The following is a 20,452-nucleotide window of genomic DNA, read 5'->3' on the forward strand; positions in this document are numbered from 1 at the left end:
CAGACTCGAGGTTGCCGAGGTCCGTCTTAACTCTCCGTGCCTGTGCCTCTAGACCATCTGGGGAGATGAGTGCTTGGACAGGGCAGGGGGGGCAAGGTCTATGAAATATTCTGAGACAGGCCTGGTGATGGAACCAAAGGCACACTGATTTGTTAGATTTTAATATCAGGTGAACGGGCCGTCACAGGAGAAAAGCGACTGTCCTGAAGGGCAGTCAGATGCGAGAGCTTCTGTGTGTCTTAGGGGACACGTTTTTTAGGAAGGATGACTGGGCCCTAGGAAGAAAAGATGGCACATGTAATACTGTCAGAAACAAAACAAACAGGGCCCCAGATGGTGTCACAACACTGGGGCTTAACACCCAAACTCGCTGTGGGCTCGACCTCCCCAATCTTAACCCGCCAGTGAGGAATGTTCTGCACGGCACCAGTGAGGTGATCTGGCCCCTGGGCCCTTGCTGTCCCCCAGATCTGCAGGATGAGACCCTCGCCCTTCCCCTTAAAGGACCGTGACCTTGCCTGCAACAGTCTTTTCTTCCTTGTGCTAATAGTTCCGCCCCTTTTCTGCCTACATGATGCTTCCCGGTGGCACAGCTCCCCAGAGGTGCCCTCTGCCTGCTAGGTGGCCGCTGCCTGGTTCCTGAGTGCAGTAAGAAAGCCAAGGAGACCTTCAAACTTACTGGGTTGCATTTTTGTTCTTTAAACAACAGTTTCGGACAAAGTCTGTCCGGCTGTGGTGGTGGCTTCTGGTGTCCCCTGCTCTGATCAGAGCCAGCCTTGCTGGTGGATGGGCTCTCAGGATGGAGGGCAGCTGTCCTCCCCTGGGAGGCCCTGTCCTCAGGCTGAGGAGCAGGGGTTCAGAGAAAGCCTTTCCCGGTGTTTGCATTTTTCAAGTGCCTTCATCTCAAAATAATCAATATTCCGAAGAGGCATATTTTTGGCTGGCGTGTCCTGACTCCTCCGAGAGACCTTTGAATTTGTGTGTGCACAGTTAGGGCCTCAGGAAGCACAGGATCCAAGAACGGTCACTTAAATATCTTATGGCCACAAAACGGCAGAAATGCTGAATGCAGAGAGGTTAGCTACTGTCTTAAAGGGAAGTCTGCAGATGGTTATCTACCACATAGAACCTGAGTCATTGGAATGTGGGCTGGGCTGCCCTTTGGCTCGGAAATATGTTCCTCGCATGGAACGGAGGGATTGGACACGGCCTGGGAAGGCGTCCTCACCCACTCATGGCTTTGCTCCCGTCACCTGTGCCAGGCCACACACTCGTGTCTCTGGTGTGTAAATGTATTTCTTTCTTTTTATAAATTTTTTTGAATGGTCATTTACGTTTCAGAGAGAGAGAGAGAGAGATAGAGAGAGAGAGGTAGAGCACGAGCGGGGGAGGGGCAGAGAGAGAGGGAGACACAGAATCCAAAGCAGGCTCCAGGCTCCGAGCTGGCAGCACAGAGCCAGACATGGGGCTCAAACTCACGAGCCGTGAGATCACGACCTGAGCTGAAGTCGGATGCTCAACCGACTGAGCCACGGAGGCGCCCCTAAATGTATTTCATTCCAGGAAGATTTGAGAGTAGGTGTGGACCTGCTGACACTAATCGAACACACAGCATTCATATTTTTGTGCGTAGTTGGCATTTAAAGTATTTTTAAAGTGTAAGGATCTGGGGGCACAACGGTCTTGTGATTTCAGTCTAAAATGTGAAAACAACTGAAAGGACTTTTTATTTTAAAAGGTGATCTTTCTCTTCATAAACATTATCAGACCATTTGCAAGAATCTACAGTGTATGAATTTGTGAAGGTTGCTGACTACCCTGCTTGTACACTCTCTCTCTCAAAAACCAAATAATAAATAAAACTTAAAAAAAAAAGTGTTTTAACAAAATGAGGACCACATCTGTCCTTTCTTATCAAGAAAGAGTTGGACACAGAGTGCAGCTGTTGATCTGCAGTCTTGGGGGAGGGGCTGGGAGCAGCCTCCCCCCACCAAGGGTCCTGCTCCCCGCAGGGGAGGTGGCCCAGGGCAGCCGCCACCTAGCAGGCAGAGGGCACCTCTGGGGAGCTGTTCCTCTTAGTGTTCATTGCCTACTGGTCAATAACAAAACTCAACCTAGCAAATCTGAAGATCTAAGTGGCTTAGTTTTTTATTCTTATTAATTTTATTTTTTAAAATTTACATCCAAATTTGTTAGCATACAGTGAAATAATGATTTCAGGAGTAGATTCCTTAATGCCCCTTACCCATTTAGCCTAGCCCATCCCCCCTCCCACAACCCCTCCAGTAACCCTCAGTTTGTTCTCCATATTTACGAGTCTCCTCTGTTTTGTCCCCCTCCCTGTTTTTATATTATTTTTGTTTCCCTTCCCTTATGTTCACGTTTTTGTCTCTTAAAGTCCTCATATGAGTGAAGTCATATGATTTTTGTCTTTCTCTGACTAATTTCACTTAGCATAATACCCTCCAGTTCCATCCACGTAGTTGCAAATGGCAAGATTTCATTCTTTTTGATTGCCGAGTAATACTCCATTATATAGATATACCACATCTTCTTTATCCATTCATCCATCCAAGAGCATTTGGGCTCTTTCCATACTTTGGCTATTGTTGATAGTGCTGCTATAAACATGGGGGTGCATGTGTCCCTTCAAAACAGCACACCTGTATCCCGTGGATAAATGCCTGGTAGCGCATTTGCTGGGTCGTAGGGTAGTTCTATTTTTTAGTTTTTTGAGGAACCTCCATACTGTTTTCCAGAGTGTCTGCACCAGCTTGCATTCCCATAAGTGGCTTTATTTTTTAACGTCTATTTATTTTGAGAGAGAGAGAGAGAGAGAGCGTGTGAGATTGCAAGCAGGGGAGGGGCAGAGGGAGTGGAAGAGAGTCCCAACTTGAGGTTCAAACTCACAAACCATGAACTCACGACCTGAGCTGAAATCAAGAGTTGATGCTTAACCGACTGATCCACCCAGGTGGCTTTATTTTATTCTATTTTATATTTGTTTTATTTATTTATTATTTATTCACTTATTTGTTAAATGAATCGGCAACGGCCAACACTCGTCCTAGGGCATAGAGTGTCGGTGTGCAGAGCCGTGAAAGGTTGTAGGAAGAGGTGGGGACAAAAATCCCTCTGCAGAAGAAAAGGACTGTTGCACAGGAGGCTGACTGTAGGGGGAGGGCAAGGGGTCATCCTCTCCGGGTGGTAGACTCCCTGGCCACTGGAAAAGCACACGTCCTGAGTGGTGGGTGAGGTCCGCTTCACAGGAGGGGACGTTGAAAGGGCAGTTAAGATTAGGAATCAGCCCTGGTTTGGGGACTCGGTCAAAGCGACACCATTTTGGGCCTACGGGTTTCCTAACACTGGCTCCCGCAACATCACCATGCGCACGGCGGCACTGCAAGTGCGCGAGCTGGATTAATCATACTGAATTGAGCTGACGTCAAAGGCGGAGGGAAAAAGCCGGCCCCCGCCAGACTTTCACGTCCTGATGCGCTCATGCGGAGCACATTCGCACGCGGGGATGCGTGTTCAGAAGGCTCTCAGCTGTGGATCACACGCGCTAGGAATTCATCTGTTTAGAACATTTGAACCTCCTCGCCTCAAGGGAGGGGGGATCAGAAGAACTGAAGAGAACAAAATTCTTGGCTTTTTATTTACCAAGTGGGCTTCTCAAGGCAGAGGTTGTAGTTTGAGGCAGAAACGGGAAGTGTTCGAGCCGGGTTTGAGACTCAAATGCCAGTCCCTAAGGACACCTGGGATTTGGGGATGTGGCAAGAGCAAATGAGGACAGCCCTGCCCTCCTGAGATTAAGTGCTCTCCTCCTCCCAGGCCGAGAAGTCTGGTGATGCCACGAAGGATCGAGACCCTGAGAGTCAGGGGTGGGACAGATCACGGGGGAGGAGCCTCTCCGTGTTGGTCTTGTCCTGGCCGCCGGCTGCATGCCAGAGAGGTTACCCTGGACGTGTGTTGTCCTCTGGAATGCCAGTGCTCACTGTGTGTGCCCAGACTTTGCTCAGCCTCTCTGGGTCACCCTCACACCCAGAAGAGGTGTGGTGAGGCCCAGCATCATGCCTGGCAGGGACACTAACCTCACACACTGAAACTGAAGTTGGTGAAAGGCCAGCCTTGAAGGCACATTGTGAAAATAACTTGCTGAGGGTCATTGTTTGCTGGCACTGTGGCTCCACAGATTTAATCTCTCCCATTGTATGCTTATTACTCCCATTTTTAAATTAAAAAAGGGAGCCTTTATGTCCTTGAGGCCAATAAGGCCAGGGAAGAGGGTGCGGGGCTCTTTGCTCCAGCCTAGTAAACAAGGTGTGCCCCCGAGGGACAGGGACAACACACACACGCACCACTCCAGACCCTAGGGAAAGCTTGTTCTGGATTACTAGGGAAGTCATTTGTGAATGATACAGGCTAATATTTAAACATGATAGAGAATAAACGTAAAAGATTTTGGCTATCTGACAATGAAAACCACGTTAAAAACATGGAGGTATGTTTAAAAACAAAGTCAAAATTAATCGTTTCTAGTCCTTAAAGTTATAATCTATAATTCTTTTTTAAAAATGTTTATGTATTGGGGTGCCTGGGTGGCTCAGTCGGTTAAGTGTCTGACTTTGGCTCAGGTCATGATCTCACGGTTTGTGGGTTTGAGCCCCACATCGGGCTCTGTGCCGACAGCTCGGAGCCTGGAGCCTGCTTCAGATTCTTTGTCTCCCTCTCTCTGCCCCTCCCCTGCTCGCACTCTGTCTCTCTCTCTATCTCTCTGTCTTTCTCTCAAAAATAAATAAACATTAAAAAAAATTTTAAGGGGCGCCTGGTTGGCTCAGTCAGTTAAATGTCCAATTCTCGGTTTTGGCTCAGGTCATGATCTCATCATCGTGAGTTCAAGCTCTGCATCAGGCTCCACGGTGACAGTGAGGAGACTGCTGGGGATTGTCTACCTCTCTCTGTCCCTCCCCTGCTTGCCCTCTCTGACTCTCAAAGTAAATAAATACATTAAAAAAAAATTTTTTTTAATGTTTATTTATTGTTGAGACAGAGAGAGACAGAGCATGAATGGGAGAGGGTCAGAGAGAGAGGGAGACACAGAATCCGAAGCAGGCTCCAGGCTCTGAGCTGTCAGCACAGAGCCCGACACGGGGCCCGAACTCACGGACCGTGAGATCATGACCTGAGCCGAAGTCGGACGCCCAACCGACTGAGCCACCCAGGCGCCCCAATACATTTTAAAAATTAAAAAAAAAAGTTTATTTGAGAGAGAGGGAGAGAGACAGAGAGAGAGTGTGCGTGTGTGCATGAGCTGGGGAGGGCCATAGAGAGAATGGAGAGGGAGAATCCCCAGCTCTGTGCTGTCAGCGCAGAGCTGGGTGCAGGGCTCGAATTTACAACTGTGAGATCATGACCCAAGCTGAAACCAACAGTCAGACGCTTAACTGACAGAGCCACCCAGGTGCCCCATAATCTGTAATTCTAAATTCCTAAAGAACAACAAAAAAAAGTTTTCTGAACATGAGATTTTTCCTCTCATGTATTATCTCATCATAGGTAAGGTCTTTCTAACATGGTAAAAACTGAAGAAGTGATATAAGTGATATCAGAATAATAAATTTGTATAAAACTTTTTAAAGCTTTGCATGAAAACAGATACCAGGAAAAAAAAAGGACAAATGAAAAGTTAGGTAAAAATTTTGCTAGCATATGATAAAAGACTAATATTCTTCAATGTGTAAAGAGTTTTTGTAAATAAAGGAGAAAAATAAAATAAAAATCCAAATGGAAGAGTAGACTGAGGCCATGGACAATAAATAAGAAATAACTATCCAATGACTTTTTTCTGTTCGATTCTTTTATTTAAAAATTTTTTTAAGTTTATTTCTTTTGAGAGAGAGAGAGAGAGAGAGAGAGAGAGAGAGAGTGAGCACAAGTAGGGGAGGGGCAGAGAGAATCCCAAGCAGGCTCTGCACTGCCAGCACAGAGCCTGAGTGGGACTTGAACTCATGAACCGCGAGATCATGACCTGAGCTGAAACCAAGAGTCAGACGCTTAACCCACTGAGCCACCCAGGTGCCCCATGTTTTATCCTTTTATTTAGCAGCTTATTTTAAGATATAATTCATGTACTAGACAATTCACCCACTTATAATGTACAATTCAATGGCATTTGAAGGGGAGTATATTCATATCATCCATCACCACAATTCTGGAGCATTTTAATTACCACCCCCCTCCCGCCACCCCACCCCGTGTTGGGCAGTCACTGGTTTACTTTCTGTCTCTATGGATTTGCCTGTTAGGGACATTTATAGAAGTGGAACCATACCATATATGGCCCTTTTGATAGTTCATGACATTGCACATCTTTTCCTGTGCTTACTGGCCACTTGCTGATTGTATTGGGAGAATTATCTACTCCAACCCTTGGTCCATTCTTAATTGAGTTGTTTGTTGTTTTATAATTGTAAGTTCTTTATATGTTCTATATACAAGCCCTCTATCCCAAGCAGGGTCCATGCTATCAGTATTGAGCCAGACATGGGACTTGAAATCATGACTGTGAGATCATGACCTGAGCCAAAATCAAGAGTCAGACGCTCAACCAACTGAGCCACCCAAGTACCCTTGTAGGAAGTTTCAAAATTGAGGAGTGTGATTCCTCAAATTTTATTCTTTTTTTTTCAATATTGCTTTGGCTATGCTGGATCCCTTAAATTTGCACACAAATTGGTCAATTTTTGCAAAAATAGTTAGCTGGGATTTTGATAGGGATTGCACTGAACCCAGAGATCAATTTGGGGGGGATCGCAATCTATAAACATTAAGTCTTTTAGTCTGCAACTCAGTTCTTTAATTTCAGCACAACTTATTTGGCAGTTTTCAGGGTATAAATTTGCATTTCTTTTATTAAATTTATTCCTATTTTAGTCTTTTGAAATCTATTATAAAAGGAATATTTAAAAAAAAATTTTTTTAAAGTTTATTCTTTTTTGAGAGAAGAGAGTACACATGAACACAAATGGGGGGCGGGGGGAGGGAGAGAGAGAGAGAGAGGAAGACTGAGGATCCAAAGCAGGCTCCATGCTGTCAGCACAGAGCCCTGTGTGGGGCTCAAACTGACAAACCACGAGATCATGACCTGAGCTGAAGTCGACACTTAACCAACTGAGCTGCCCAGTTGCCCCAGGAGTATTTTTTTTAATTAAAAATTTTTTTCATTTTTCTTTAAAATCAAGTATAGTTGACATACATTACATGACTTTTCAGGTGTACAGCATCATGATTCCACAAGTCTATAGGCTATGCTGTGCTCCCCACAATCGTGGTATTATCACCATACGACACTATCATAGTACCACTGACGACGTTCCTTGGGCTGTGCCTTTTATTCCTGTGACTTAGTCATTTTGTAACTGGAAGCCTATGTCTCCCACTCCCCTTCCCCCATTTTGTCCGTCTGTCTACCCCATTCCCCTCTGGCAACCACCAGTTTGTTCTCTGCATTTATGGGTCTGTTTCTGCTTTGTGTTTTTAGATTCCACATATACGTGAAATAATATGGTATTTGTCTGGTTTATCATAATACCATCTAGGTCCATCCACAGTGTAGGAACGGTCTTTTTTTTTTTTTAATTTTTTTTTTTTAACGTTTATTTATTTTTGAGACAGAGCATGAACGGGGGAGGAGCAGAGAGAGAGGGAGACACAGAATCGGAAGCAGGCTCCAGGCTTTGGGCCATCAGCCCAGAGCCCGACGCGGGGCTCGAACTCACGGACCGTGAGATCGTGACCTGAGCTGAAGTCGGACGCTTAACCGACTGAGCCACCCAGGCGCCCCAGAACGGTCTTCTTAATTTCACTTTCAGTTTGCTCATGGCTATTACACAAACCCACAATTGACTGCTGTGTATTGATCTTATATCCTGCAACTTTGTGAACTCCTTTATTACTTCTAATAGTTTTTAGTGGATTCCTTAGGATCAAATGACTTTTAAACACACGGAAAAAGACTGGTTTCTCTTATAATGAGAGAAAGTAAAGTATCATGAGATATGGTTTTGTTCACCTACTACATTGGCCAAGATCTAAAATTCTGGAGGCTCCTGGGTGTCTCAGTCTGTTGAGTGTCCAACTTCGGCTCGGGTCATGATCTCATGGTTTGTGGGTTTAAGCCCTGACCTGGGCTCTGCGCTGACAGCTCAGAGCCTGTTTCAGATTCTGTCTCCCCCCGCCCCTACCCTGCTTTTGCACGTGCACACACTCTCTCAAAAGTGAATAAACATTTTTAAAAAAAGATCTAAAATTCTGATATCATTGTATAGGTTGCAATCTATGAACACATGTACTTCATTCATCAACCCCACTTCCAGGGGTATACCCTACAGCACCTGTCTTCCAGGTTGCACACGGTACTGCTGGCGAGGCACAAATGCTACTTAAAGAGTATGTGGTATGCAGGCCCGTCACTGTTTGATTCCATTTTTGTAAAGTTCGAAAACAGTCAAAACTAATCTGCTGAGAGAAATCAGCAGAGTTGTATTATCCTCGTAACAGTTGATCAAGATCTTTAGGACATGTTTTAAATGAGGATTTTGTCCTTCTTAACCCAACGGTAATACCACCCAATGAAGCAGTAACTCCCTACTATCGAGTATCCAGTTTGCTGGTGGCTTGGAAGTTATTACTATATTATCCTTCCCAAAAGCACTCCGTTCAGCCCAAATCCTGTCCCCCAGCATTATTATCAGGGCCTTCCACATCGTCTCCTGTATTTCCTGATTCTCTAAATTCTCTCGAGCTCCAGACAGACTCGGCAGCCACCCCATAAAGCCGACTGAACATCTTCAGTCGTCTCCTCCTGGATGGTGAAACTCCCTTGTGTGTGTGTAGGGCTGTACAGGGTTTATTTTGATCCTTGACACAACCTTGTGAGCATAGGTAATGAGAACTGAAACTGCCCAGTGTGCTGGCATTTGTGATCCAGTATTCCCAGAACAAGTCACACCTTCACATAATAAATAGCTGTCGGGTCCTTCCTGCCCTGTAGGAGGTATATTGATGAGGACAGCAGCTCTTGTCCCTGCCATCTAGACTTTATGACAGGGTGGGGAACAGGCAATGCACATGTAAACCAATCAGTGCGGTACGTAAGCACAAACGAGCATCGGTGCTCCAAAGAGAAATGAACAAGGACGTGTGTAAAAGAGAACAGCAGAGAACCACCCACTTGTGCAGGTGGTCATGGGAGGCTTCTGAGGAGACACCTGAAAGCATTTCTTTGCCTGCAGTGTAGAAAATGACCTGGAGGGAGGCAGGAGCCAACCGGGGAGGAAGCTGCACAGTTGACCAGACGGCTGACCTGTGCTCCTGAGGTTTCTCCTGGGGTCACTCTTTCAGCAAACATTTCCCTAGAGCCATGCGAGATTCCCTCCACCGAGCATATTCTTGTGGACTCGAACGTACTGTCCCTTCTTTCTGGTCCCACTGCTGACCGTGTCTACAGGCTCTGGTCACCTCTGCACTGGATGACAGCCCTAGACCTCTGCAGGGTGTATATTAACGTGGCTTTTGGTCAGAGATCTAGCCCCAGTGCCTTATCAGGACCATTGGAGAACAGATGCCTCTGTCCTGGCCAGGCCACCACCTCATCAGGATTCACACAAGGCTGCCTAATTAGTGTAGCCATAAACCTGTAGCCACAGGTGGGAGTGGCAGGGCCAGCAGGAGCTCTGATCTTAAGGACTGATGTGTTAGACATGGAAGAACCCTGAATGTTCCCAGTTCATCAGCCTCGGCCCCCACAGTCTGGGAGTAGCAGGGCATTGGGTCAATTGGAGGAGGTGACCCAGGTGGCCAATGGTGAGAGAGCATCCTTACCTACAAGGTAACTAGCAGACTGTCAAACTCATCCACCTAGTTACACGAATAGAGAATTATTCCTGTGTGTAGTATGCATGATGCGTTTAGAATACTTTTTGCCATGTTCAAGAATTGGATTATTTTATGATAAACGTAACTACTCTGAAAAAGCTTCTGAAGACTGGTTTCCAACGATCACATCAATGTCAGCGGGGTAAGTACACCAATACATCAAGATCCACTGTGGGTCTGAGCTCACCCCACTCTCCCACCACAGATGTGCTCATCTCTGGGGCAGAAATTCCCTTCTCCCCAAGTGGGAGCCCAGGGACTCAATATTAAGAGACATACGCCTCGTAGAGGTTTGGAACGGTTAACATGCCAATTGATACTTGCCAGAAATAAAGTTCCCGCAGGAGGAAAAATACATGTAGGCTTTTCTGACCTAATCTCCAGAAGTCAAGTGTGGTTGGGAAACTTGCAGAAACTAGCTCTATATTTAAGTTTCTGGAAATGCTTGGTCAATGAGCTGGAAGACAGCAGGGGATGCTTACTTAGCACCCTAGAGATTCATGCGATAACTGGGGCTCCGCCCAACTTTTCCAACCTGTTATTTTGAAAAATTTCAGTTTTCCAGACTCGTTTGCATTGGACAATGAACCACACACACTCATCACAAAATGTTAGCATTTTTGTTACATTTGCTTTATCTCTCTGTAAAATACATATATTTCTGAACCATCTGAAAGTTGTGGCCACTAGGACTCTTGATTTTTCAAATAATCCAAGACAAACCTCCTAAGGACAAGGGCATTCTCATGACAGACATCGTCACACTGACACATTAAGGATAATTCAATTATACTCTCTCTGAAATACATTCCATATGTAAAATCTTCCAACTGTTCCCCTCATCTCTTTGGTTGCTTCTTTCCTTCAAAGTAGTGTAGGTTCGAGGGTCATGTGATGGATTTGGTTGCAGTCTCCTGTGTCTGGCCTGATTCCCCAGCTTTTCTCGTTTTCTCCCAATATTTTTGGCAGATTTAATTGGGTGTAATTTTTGACATTCAGCATGCTAATGAGCAAGGCTTCTGAGGGGCGGGGGTGAGATACTTCTGGCAGGAATGGTGGTTGCGTCCCTTGGAAGTGCCACCCTAGCTGACATAGGGTGGCTCACCTCCCTGGCCTGTGCATTGTCGATAGCTCCCAGTGACCATCGCTAGAGGCAAAATTTAAGCCAGGACTTCTCCAGGAGGGAGGGGATGGGCTGACACATTTAGCTTTGCCTGGAGACATTTCTGGTTGTCAAAATGTTGGGGAAGGTGTGTGCTCAGGGCATCTGGTCAGTAGAGGCCAGGGACGCTGCCAAACATCCTCCTTAAAAAAGAATTACTCAGCCTCAGATGTCCATAGTGGCAAGGTGGAGAAACCCAGGGGATGCCACTGCAGTGTTCAACCAGTGGACTCTTCCGCACCTGCCTCTTTCCCGCTCCTCTGGGCTCCTGATGTGCTCCATGCACGTGAAACACAAGTGAAAGCATCAACCCTTCAACACATCCCCACTGGTGAGCACAGCGACACGCTTCCGTATTTGTGTCTAAACTGGCCCTCTAGTTGGCCTGTGAACTCCCTGTGCTCGCCAAGTGTGTCACCTGAGATGAGCTTTAATTGCTTGAGCAGGCACATATCAGTCTTATTTGAGAGGAAAGAAGAAGGTGCCAGTAAAATCCCAGAGGGCATTGCTAACTAGCAGCTCGCTGGGCCGCACGTGAGAGCCTAGTGTGTTCTCCAAAAGTCCTGTCATCCGACCTGACAGCAGTCCGTGAGGCGGTTTACTACGAGGTGGCTGCCCGTTTGCGCTCGAGGAACCAAGTCCCCTCTGTGCCCTGCTCCCTGCTCGAAGACACCTCGCTAGTGGGCGGCCGGGGTGGGGGAGGGGAGAGCTCCGGAGAGTGGAGGGCTGTGCGCACAGAGCTCCAGGGTGGAGTGCGGGGGTGGGGGTCGAGACCCAGTATTCAGCTCCTGCACTCATCTCATCAGGAGTCAAAACTGTTTCTCTTTTCCTTCCTCTCCCCATGCTCCCGCAAACAAACAACAAAACACTCAAAGGGCATCTTGGGTAAAACAAGTCAAACGAGTTCTCGAGCGACCTTGGGAACGCCTGGTTCCCAATTTCGGAGGACAGCTAGGCTACTTCTCTTGTGTGTGGCGGGGGCTGGGTTCTCAAGGTCACAGGTGGGTGGACAAGGCCCGGGTTCCTCCCCCCCGTCCCCGGCGGGACAGAGGTGGGTGGGCGAGGCCCGGGTCTGGTCGGACCGGGACCCGGGGTCCGCAGGGCGCCCCTCCCTCGCCCGGCGAAGAAGGTGGGTGGGCGAGAACCGGTTCTGGTCCGAACGGGACCCCGGTCCGCAGAGCGTCCCTCCGCCTCCCGGCAGGGCAGGTGGGTGGGCGAGGCCCGGCGGCGGCGCAGTGCGGCCGCGGGTCCGCGCACGGGGAACGGGCCGGGCTGGGGCTGGCGCCCTACCCGGCGTGTGGCCAGTGTCAACGTAGCCACGGCTCAGCCCGCGGACGCCCCTACCACCGTACCCGGCCTCATCCACCCGAGCGGCGTGCTCGCTGCAGGACGACTTACTGCTTAGATCCAAGAATGAGGAGGGCAGGTCCATCCGCGAAAGTCCTCCCACTGAACGAAAACGAAACTTCCCAGGATGCCTGACTTCCGGCGCGAGCCCTGGCGCCCCAGGCTCCCGGGGCTCGACGCCCCGAACACCGCCCCTTCCCCGCGCACACCTGGGGGCCGGCCCCGCGCGCCCGCCCCGGGGCCCCGCCCAGCTGCCCCCGGCGCCACCAGGTGAGAGCCCCGCCCGGCCCCGCCCCGGCCGCCCACGCCGCCACCCGGAGAAAGCGGCGTCGGGCCCGCCCTGCTCCGTCCCGCCCGCCCAGCTGCCAGGTGAGCGGCGCCAGACCCCATCGCCCACTAGGCCCGTGAGAGCCGCACCAGCCCCGCCGCCAGGTGAGCAGTTCCCAGCCCTGCCCGGTCGCTGGGCCCCTCCCGGCCCCCAGGCCCCGTCCCGCGCCGTCCCTTCGCATCCGCCCGACCGCCGGGCGAGTGGCGCCATTCCCCGCCCGGCCGCCGGGCCAGGTCCAGCTTCGTCTGGCCCGCCCTACCCGCCGCCAGGTGAGCAGCCCCAGGCCCCGCCCGCCGCCCGCCGGGCTCCACCCAGCCGCCAGGCCCTGTCGCGCTCCGTCCCGCCTCTTCCCCGCCTCGCGGCCTGGTGAGTCGCACCAGGCCCAGTCCCGCCTCCCGCCTAGCCCGGCTCCCAGGCCGTGTACCGCTGCAGCGCCAGGCCCCGCCCCGCCTGCAGGTGAGCTGCCCCCGATCCGCTCGGGGCTCCAGGCCGCGCCCCGAGGCCCTCTAGGCTCCGCCCTGCCGCCAGACCCCGCCCGCCGTCTGCGGCGCCTGCGCAGTGCGGCCCGTTGGGCCGGGGCCGGGCGGCGCGGCCGGCGCAGTCGGCGAGCGCAGTGCGCGTGCGCCGTGCGGCCGGGGGCGGGCGGCGGCGGCCGCGGAGCGGAGCGGGGGCGGGGCGGCGCCGTCTGGCTCGGTCGGGCCGGGGCGGGAGTGCGGCGCGGGACGGCGGGGCCCGCGGGCTGCGGACGGCGGCCTCGGCGGCCGGCAGGTGAGGCCCGCGTGCCGCGGGTCGGAGGGTGGAGAGCGAGGGCCGCGAGGGGGGCGCGGGCGGGGCGCGCTGCGGGGCGGCGGCGGCGCCCGGGGAGCGGCGGCCGGGCCGCGGTGCATTGTCCGGGCGCGGGCGGCGCCTGCACAGCGCCCCCTGCCGGCCGGGCCTCGGGTGGGGGGCCTCGGGCTCCGGCCGCGCGCCTTTGTTCGCCGCCCCCGCCAACATGGCGGCCGCCCGGCCCTCCCGGCCGCGGGCCCCGCGCGCTTTGTTCCGCAGGCCTGGGCGCCGGCGGGCGGGGGGCGGCGGGGGCGGGGCGCAGGAGCGTTGCATAATCGGCCGGGCGTGGCGCGGGACGGGACCCCCCCCTCCCGGGCGGGGGGAGGGGCGGGGCGCTGCGGGCTCGGGTCGCCCCCCCCGCCCCGCCCCCGCCCGGGGCCGCCCCTCGCGCCCCAGCCTCCCGAGTGACCTTGAGCGCGCTGCGCCCCGGGCGCCAGGATGGATGGGGCGACGCAGAAGCTGCGCAGTGCTCGGGGTGGGCTCTGGGGGCCCCGGTGGGAGAGGCCGCAAGGGGGGCGCACCACGCATGTTGACGCAGCGGGGTCGTGCGGACGCGGTGTCGCGTGCCGTGCGCTGGGGGACCTGGGGTCGGAGCGGGAGTTTCCATGCACATCGGGGTGGGATACGCGGGTGGAGGGGCTGCGCTAGCGGGAGCATCAGGAGGCGGCACCGGGCACACTCGAGCGTGTGACGCCACGGCAGCTGGAGACGACATACCTTCCGAGACGTGAACACCTGTAACTTTCCTGTGTTGGAATTTTCTGGAAGGAACTCTGGTCTGGAAAGGGTGGAGGGAGAGGGCTGTGACCGCTTTCCACACAGCTTTTGTTAGGAAATGGAAATCCGGCCTACCCTTGGTGGTGTATCCCGGGGCAGGTTGAGTTTGAGAATGCTCTTAAAGGTTGTGAGCATCCTTTTAGAGGTGGTGACACTTCACGTGGGGTCACATCAACCAGGAACCTCCTCAGTTCCTTCCCCCAGCCTTGGCTGATGGTCAGACACCCCGAAATTGGAAGAGCCGGGAGTTTGCAGAAACCATTCGTTATTAGACTTGATAACGAGTAAAGGTCGCACAATGTTTATGTCAAAATTATGGATAGTAGGTGTTAGTTTCTAGTGAGAAATAAAATAGAATGTTTTTAGTTTTGGTCTTGAGTAGCGAAATGGTTACTGTTAAGATGTTGTGAAATGTGTAAGGTAAAAAAGGCCTGTAGTTCTCTATGTTTAATATATATTTGTCTATATATGTATATATATTTTTTAAAGCTTTGGATAAATCCCAGAAATTCCACCACTAAGGCATTTACTTAGTTTGGAATATCTGAAGTGTTGTTTAAGGTAGTGTCTCTGTGAGTCTAGATCTAAGATATACTACAGGAAAAACAAAGGGTTCCTTGGTTACCTCAATTTGGGAAACAGTGCTGTGTTTTGCTCTCCATTAGGGTCACAATTCATTTCATCGAATTAAGGGCCTTGAGAAATACTGCAGTACTGTTCCCATGGTTGGTGGCAGATCTCTTTTTGATGTGTTTTAATGGAACATTTGTTAACACCCATGAAATTCAGGTGACGATGAAGTGTTGTTGATCATTGCTGTCCATACAGAGCGTGTTAGATAATGGTACCTGTCCCTGAAGTGTGAACTGGGACGTTGATGGGGTTTGTGTGTGCCTGTGCATCTTATGGCAGTATCTCAAATTTGGCTGTTAGTCATAAGATATGAGGATTATTAACTTGAAGTCATAAGTTGAGAAATTTGATAATAGTGTTTTCAGTGTCCGGTGATTTACTTGATTGTCCATCATTTACAGCTTCACTCACTGTACTTCTTAATTGTTAGCAGTTTTTTCTTGGTACATTAAAATTACATGGTAGGGATGCTGTATCTGAAGAATTAATCACATGGGTTATTTAGAGATTAAAAATAATGCTATTGAGTATTTCTTTTGGTTTAGCTGTTAACAGGATCTTAATTTGCTGAGAAAGAGCAGTTAATACGTATCTACGTAAATACTTGCTTATGTTTATTGATGCTTAATTGAATGTTTTCTTTCCCTGTTCCTTGAATGAGAAGAACTTGGAAGAGGGAATCAACTATTTTGCCCAAGTATGTTGTTCAGTTTGGCAGACATTATGGCGTTGTGAGAAGGCTGTGGGCTCTGGAGTTGGCCATGGAGATAGTGTGGCCTTCAACTCTGCGGTGTCTGGGTGGAAATCCAGCCCCACTCCGTCCTGGTCTGAAGCCACACAACTGATTCCCACTCCCACCCCGCCACCTCTTGGCCTTTTGAACTTGCCATTTCTGAGTTGTCGCACGAGGCCATCTTGAGCATTAACTGAATTTGTAGGGTTCCCGGTGCAGTCCTGAAATGCAACAGCCCCTGCCAGTCATTGTTGATTTCCTTTTCTTCCTGCTTTTGAACTTTGCATGGTATTTTTAATGTTGAAGTGAACAGTTTGATAAGTTGTGCCCCAGTATTCAATGCAATTTTTAATCGAATCTTTGTTCTTAATAAAATGAGTCATGTATGGGCAATAATACATAAAGATGTGCCCTTGCAGACCTTTCAGTCTGGTGGGGAAGATCTGCCTGCATGTGGTGAGGGAATTTGATGCTGAGAGCATTTGGCGGAGAAGGTGATGCCCGAGAAGGATCAAGAGTATAGAGCAGGAGAGCAGAGAAGGACAGCCACAGCAGAGGTGCGCAGAGAGTGTTTGAGACCATCCTGGATTTGAATCCCAACCAAAGATTGCCCCGTGTTAGCATTTACTCCTGTGCGTGTTTATCTGTTAGATGGGATTAGAACACCTACCTCATCAAGTGCAAACTTCTAGGTCCCTGTAGTAGGTGCCCTGTGGGTACCGATGCTGGTGATGATGACATTACCAATGCTGACACCAGCTGTAGTTTGGCAGGGCCATTCTGTGTAGCAGGAATTTGGGGCTAGGTTTGACGTAATTCTGCATACCATATCCAGGCAGTTGGTGTTTACCCTGTAGGTGGGGAAAGCCATTGGAAGGCATTAAGCAGCATGAAAGGTGGACTGAAGGAATCTGCCAGCGCAGGATCTCTAGTCCAGCCTGTGGGAGGCGGTGGATGAAGTCATTTGGGACAAGGGGAGTCAGTCTGGAGTCACTAGAATGTTGAATGTGATGAGTGTTTTGGGTGGAGGAGGTGGAGGGAGAGGGATACATTCAGCATAGATGTTTACTTTATCCAAATATTGAGAGTGTAAATGAAGAGACTAGTAAAATATTTTTTATACCATTTTAGGTGTTGTTAGATTGTAGTGTTGTCTTTTACAAAGGCAGAACAACTTTTTAAAAAACTTAGATTGTATTTATAATAAGTTTTAGTTTGTTTATAGTTATATCCTTAGAGCCTACGTGTAATTTTTGGACGTGTATGTATATGGCCTTGTGTGTATCTATAAATGATCTCTGTAGTCACAGGCATGTGAATCTACATGTCCATATGTTTGTACATTAATTAGTCTTATATCTTAAATCATAGTAATTAATCTAGGTCCTGGCTTTGGTATAGTCAGTGTTTTAATCACGTCCTCATTCTTTTTCCTCAGCTTGTCTTAACTTGGGCACCATGCAGTCCCTTCAAGCCGGGTGTCTTCCCTTGGTGCCACCCCATTAATCTTTGAACCATTTCTTGCTTTCTGATACCAGATGCTTATGACTCACTTTGTGCTTTCTTTATCAGCCAGTTCTTTCAGCTGCTTTTATTGGAGAGTGGAAGTTAGATACCAAAATCTGGTTCTGTGTTTCCTTATTGCTACTGGGATGCCCCTACTTTCATTAGACAGATGTGGGAAATACATGCAACTTGATTTTGTATTGATATTTCCAATTCGTATTTAACAACTCAGGGTTTTTCCTTTGAGTTCATCCTTTTTTCTCTAACATTGAAAATTTGCATTCTTTGCAACATTACTTCCCTTTGTCCTGCAGTGTAAATGACGTTTGGAAACACCAGTAACAGCATAGTGTTGGTTTTGGTTTGTATTTCATTACAGTCCTTTTTGTTCGTAAAATATATCTACATAAGGATGCACAGTTGACATTTGGAATTATGAAATGATTTGAAAATATTTTCTTTCTGATTCTTACCAATTTGATTATTAATTTGGTTTATTTTCACGAAATCTTTAGTGCTTAATGATTGCGTTCATTTTGTTTAATGTATGTTTTTTCAGTATGTAAAACATTTATGCAGTTCAGAAGCCAAAGCTGTGTTACAGAGGTATGGGCACATCATTCCATTCCTGTCTCCTGCACCGTTCCCCTCGTGCCCCCTTTTTGTTAGTTTCTGGTTTATTCTTCCAGTGTTTTGTTTTTGCAGATACAAGCACTGGCATATTTTTATTTCCTTTCCTTTTTTAAACAAAAGGTAGAACTCAACACTTTTCTGTTTTTTGTGGGGTTTTTGTTCTTTTTTTATTTTAATTTAATACATTCTGGAGATTGCTTTATACAAGCTCTTTTCCATTCTTTTGTGCTTAATAGTTTCATAACGGTGAACACAGGTTGTTTGTATTTTATTGCTGTTATATGTGCTGCTGTAGGGAATAACCTTGTAGATGTGTTGTTATTTTGTGTTTTTGCAGGTATAGCTTTAAGATAGATTGTTGGGTAAGAGGTAAACATGTTTGAAATTTTGTTAGTGTCAAAAAATTCCAGTTTGAAAAGGTAGATCTGATTATGTCACCTTTTTACTTAAGACTCTCAGTGGCTTCCCATTGCTTTAAGGACACAATTTCATAACACGACCTCACAGGCATGTGTAATTTTTATCCTTTGTGCCTCGCCTCACCGGCGTCACATCTCCCTTTGTTTTCCTTGCTCCAGCCACGCCTGTCGCTCTTCTGTGCCCGGCACCTTCTCCGCCAGACCGCGGGGCACTGTTCTTTTCTTCTGCCTGGAATGTTTTGTTTTGGTTCTTGTTTCGGTTCTTCCAGGTTTTTTGTTTTTTTTTTTTTCTTTTTCTCCCTAAGTCTGTTTGTTTTTTGAGAGAGAGAGGGAGAGAGAGAGAATCCCAAGCAGGCCCAGGGCTGTCAGCACAGAGCTCGACCCGGGGCTCCATCCCATGAACCTTGAGATCATGACCTGAGCCGAAATCAAGAGTTGATGCTCAAGGGATCAAGCCACCCAGGCACTCCCCTAGTCTTTCTTTAGAGTTTGTCTTAAGTATCACTTTTTCACGAAATTCTTTTTGTGTGAGTTCGCAGATTTTTGTAATAAGGTAGAATAGTCCAGAGAACTCTGTATATCCATTACCTGCTACCACAGCCATCAACTTTCTGAAGTTTTTGAGTTTTTTCTTGACTTCCCTGTAGTTAAGTTCTCCTATTAGAGACACTGCTGACCTTCCTGCTCTTCTCAAAATTATACTGTAAATGAATGTAATGTAATGAATTTTTATTTTCTTGAGAATGTTGAGTTTCGTGAAAACAGAAATTGTTCCTGTTTTTGCCCATGATTAGTTTTCCAGTATTCAGCTTGGTGCTTGGGTCGTGACTGCTCAAACCTGTGCCCTGGGCAGTAGTTGGCCAGGTGCTTTGTGGGTATGTCTGGTCTGCTGTACAGGATGAATTGAAAGTTGTGTCAGTTCTGTTGCCTCTGACTTTGGTGCTGTGGGTGCCCTGCACAAGGTGGGCCCTTGTTCTGGAGCTCACTGCACCTGTGGTACGGGGGGCAGGACTCTCTGGGAGCCTGGGGGAAGGGCAAGCCTTCACAGCAGCCTTGCAGGGCCCGGTCTGCCTGGCATCAGTGAGGGCGACCAGAAGAGCAGTGAACGCAGGCTGCACGTGTGTGGCCACAGGTGCTGCACGAGAACTCTCCCGTGGCCCGCCCAAACTAGAACCGGGGATGTGGTTCAGTCTAGCCAAGTTAAAACATTACAAAGCGAAATGATGAGCTCAGGGTTTTAAATTCTTAACTCAGATTCCACATAAGGGACCTGAAAGTTTCTGTGACTGCTGTAAAAAATTCATCTTGAATTCCAAATTTGTAAGCAGGAGCACTGATGGATAAAGAATGGGATTCTAAGAATTGGATTAGGGACATTCAGTCAGATTCCCATTAAGTTAGAGACCTAAATTCTGCTGGGCTTCCTTTGCCAGTAGAAGCAGCGTTTCTGTCACCTGTGTGAGGAACTTCATCCCCCTTTGCCTGGAAAACCTGTAATTGCCTTCCCTCCCCCAGGGATGATCCTAGCAGGCCCCAGAGTGGGAGGTGCAGTGTGTGACCCAAAAGATGGTTTGGTTTGCCACTGTATAGGTAGGAACCTGGGGAATATTTGTGGGAATGGATCTTAAGGGGAGTGGGATTATGGTGGAAGGGACCTGAAGGTTAGGCCGTATTTGTTGATGTGGGCTCATCAGCAGACGTTCTGGATCAGTGTTGTAGCTTGAGGGATTAGAGTTCTGGTTGATTGCCTGAAACAAAAGGTGGTCTGTCTAAGCAAAGCTGAGATGCCAAAACTGTTGGTATACCATGGAGGAAGAAGGCATCCAAAGGCTTAGGGAGATTGGAATGTTGTGACAGGCCTGGTCACCCACTCTGGGAGGATTCTGTGCTCATGCCTTACCCTGCAGCTGCAAAGGGAGCCCCAGGATCCTAGAGGGCTCTGGTCACTGTTAAGGTCAGAAATCACAGTGGGAACTGCAGGATCCATAAATGGTGGGGATAGTTGCATCCTGGAGTGGCACGTCTGTGGAATGGTCTTAATTTAGAATTAATCTTGGTGGGGCGTGCCTGGTCGGCTCAGTCAGTAGAGCATGTGACTCTTGATCTTGGGGTCGTGAGTTCAAGCGCCACCATTGGGTGTAGAGATTACT

At 48.9% G+C, this 20,452-nt stretch overlaps 1 protein-coding gene and 1 long non-coding RNA gene across 4 annotated transcripts in view; one reads left to right on the top strand and one right to left on the bottom strand.

Moving 5' to 3' along the window:
- The window catches only part of LOC144614000 (uncharacterized), a 32,654-nt gene extending 20,056 nt beyond the window's left edge, over positions 1-12,598 (bottom strand). The window contains exon 1 of the long non-coding RNA XR_013551534.2: positions 12,500-12,598. This is a non-coding gene — a long non-coding RNA (uncharacterized LOC144614000). The remainder of the gene's footprint in view (positions 1-12,499) is intronic.
- The window catches only part of SPIN1 (spindlin 1), a 75,875-nt gene continuing 68,013 nt past the window's right edge, over positions 12,591-20,452 (top strand). Inside the window, exon 1 of one of the 3 annotated variants that reach the window (XM_060610250.3) lies at positions 12,591-12,718. The gene's annotated coding sequence lies outside the window, so the exon portion shown is untranslated. Of the gene's footprint in view, positions 12,719-12,751; positions 12,881-13,429; positions 13,545-20,452 lie in introns of those variants that run through there. The other 2 variants (XM_060610252.3, XM_060610251.3) reach the window with 2 other exon arrangements.

The sequence above is a fragment of the Panthera onca genome, chromosome D4, assembly GCF_046562875.1.
Source record: "Panthera onca isolate mPanOnc1 chromosome D4, mPanOnc1 haplotype 2, whole genome shotgun sequence".
Taxonomy (NCBI): domain Eukaryota; kingdom Metazoa; phylum Chordata; class Mammalia; order Carnivora; family Felidae; genus Panthera; species Panthera onca.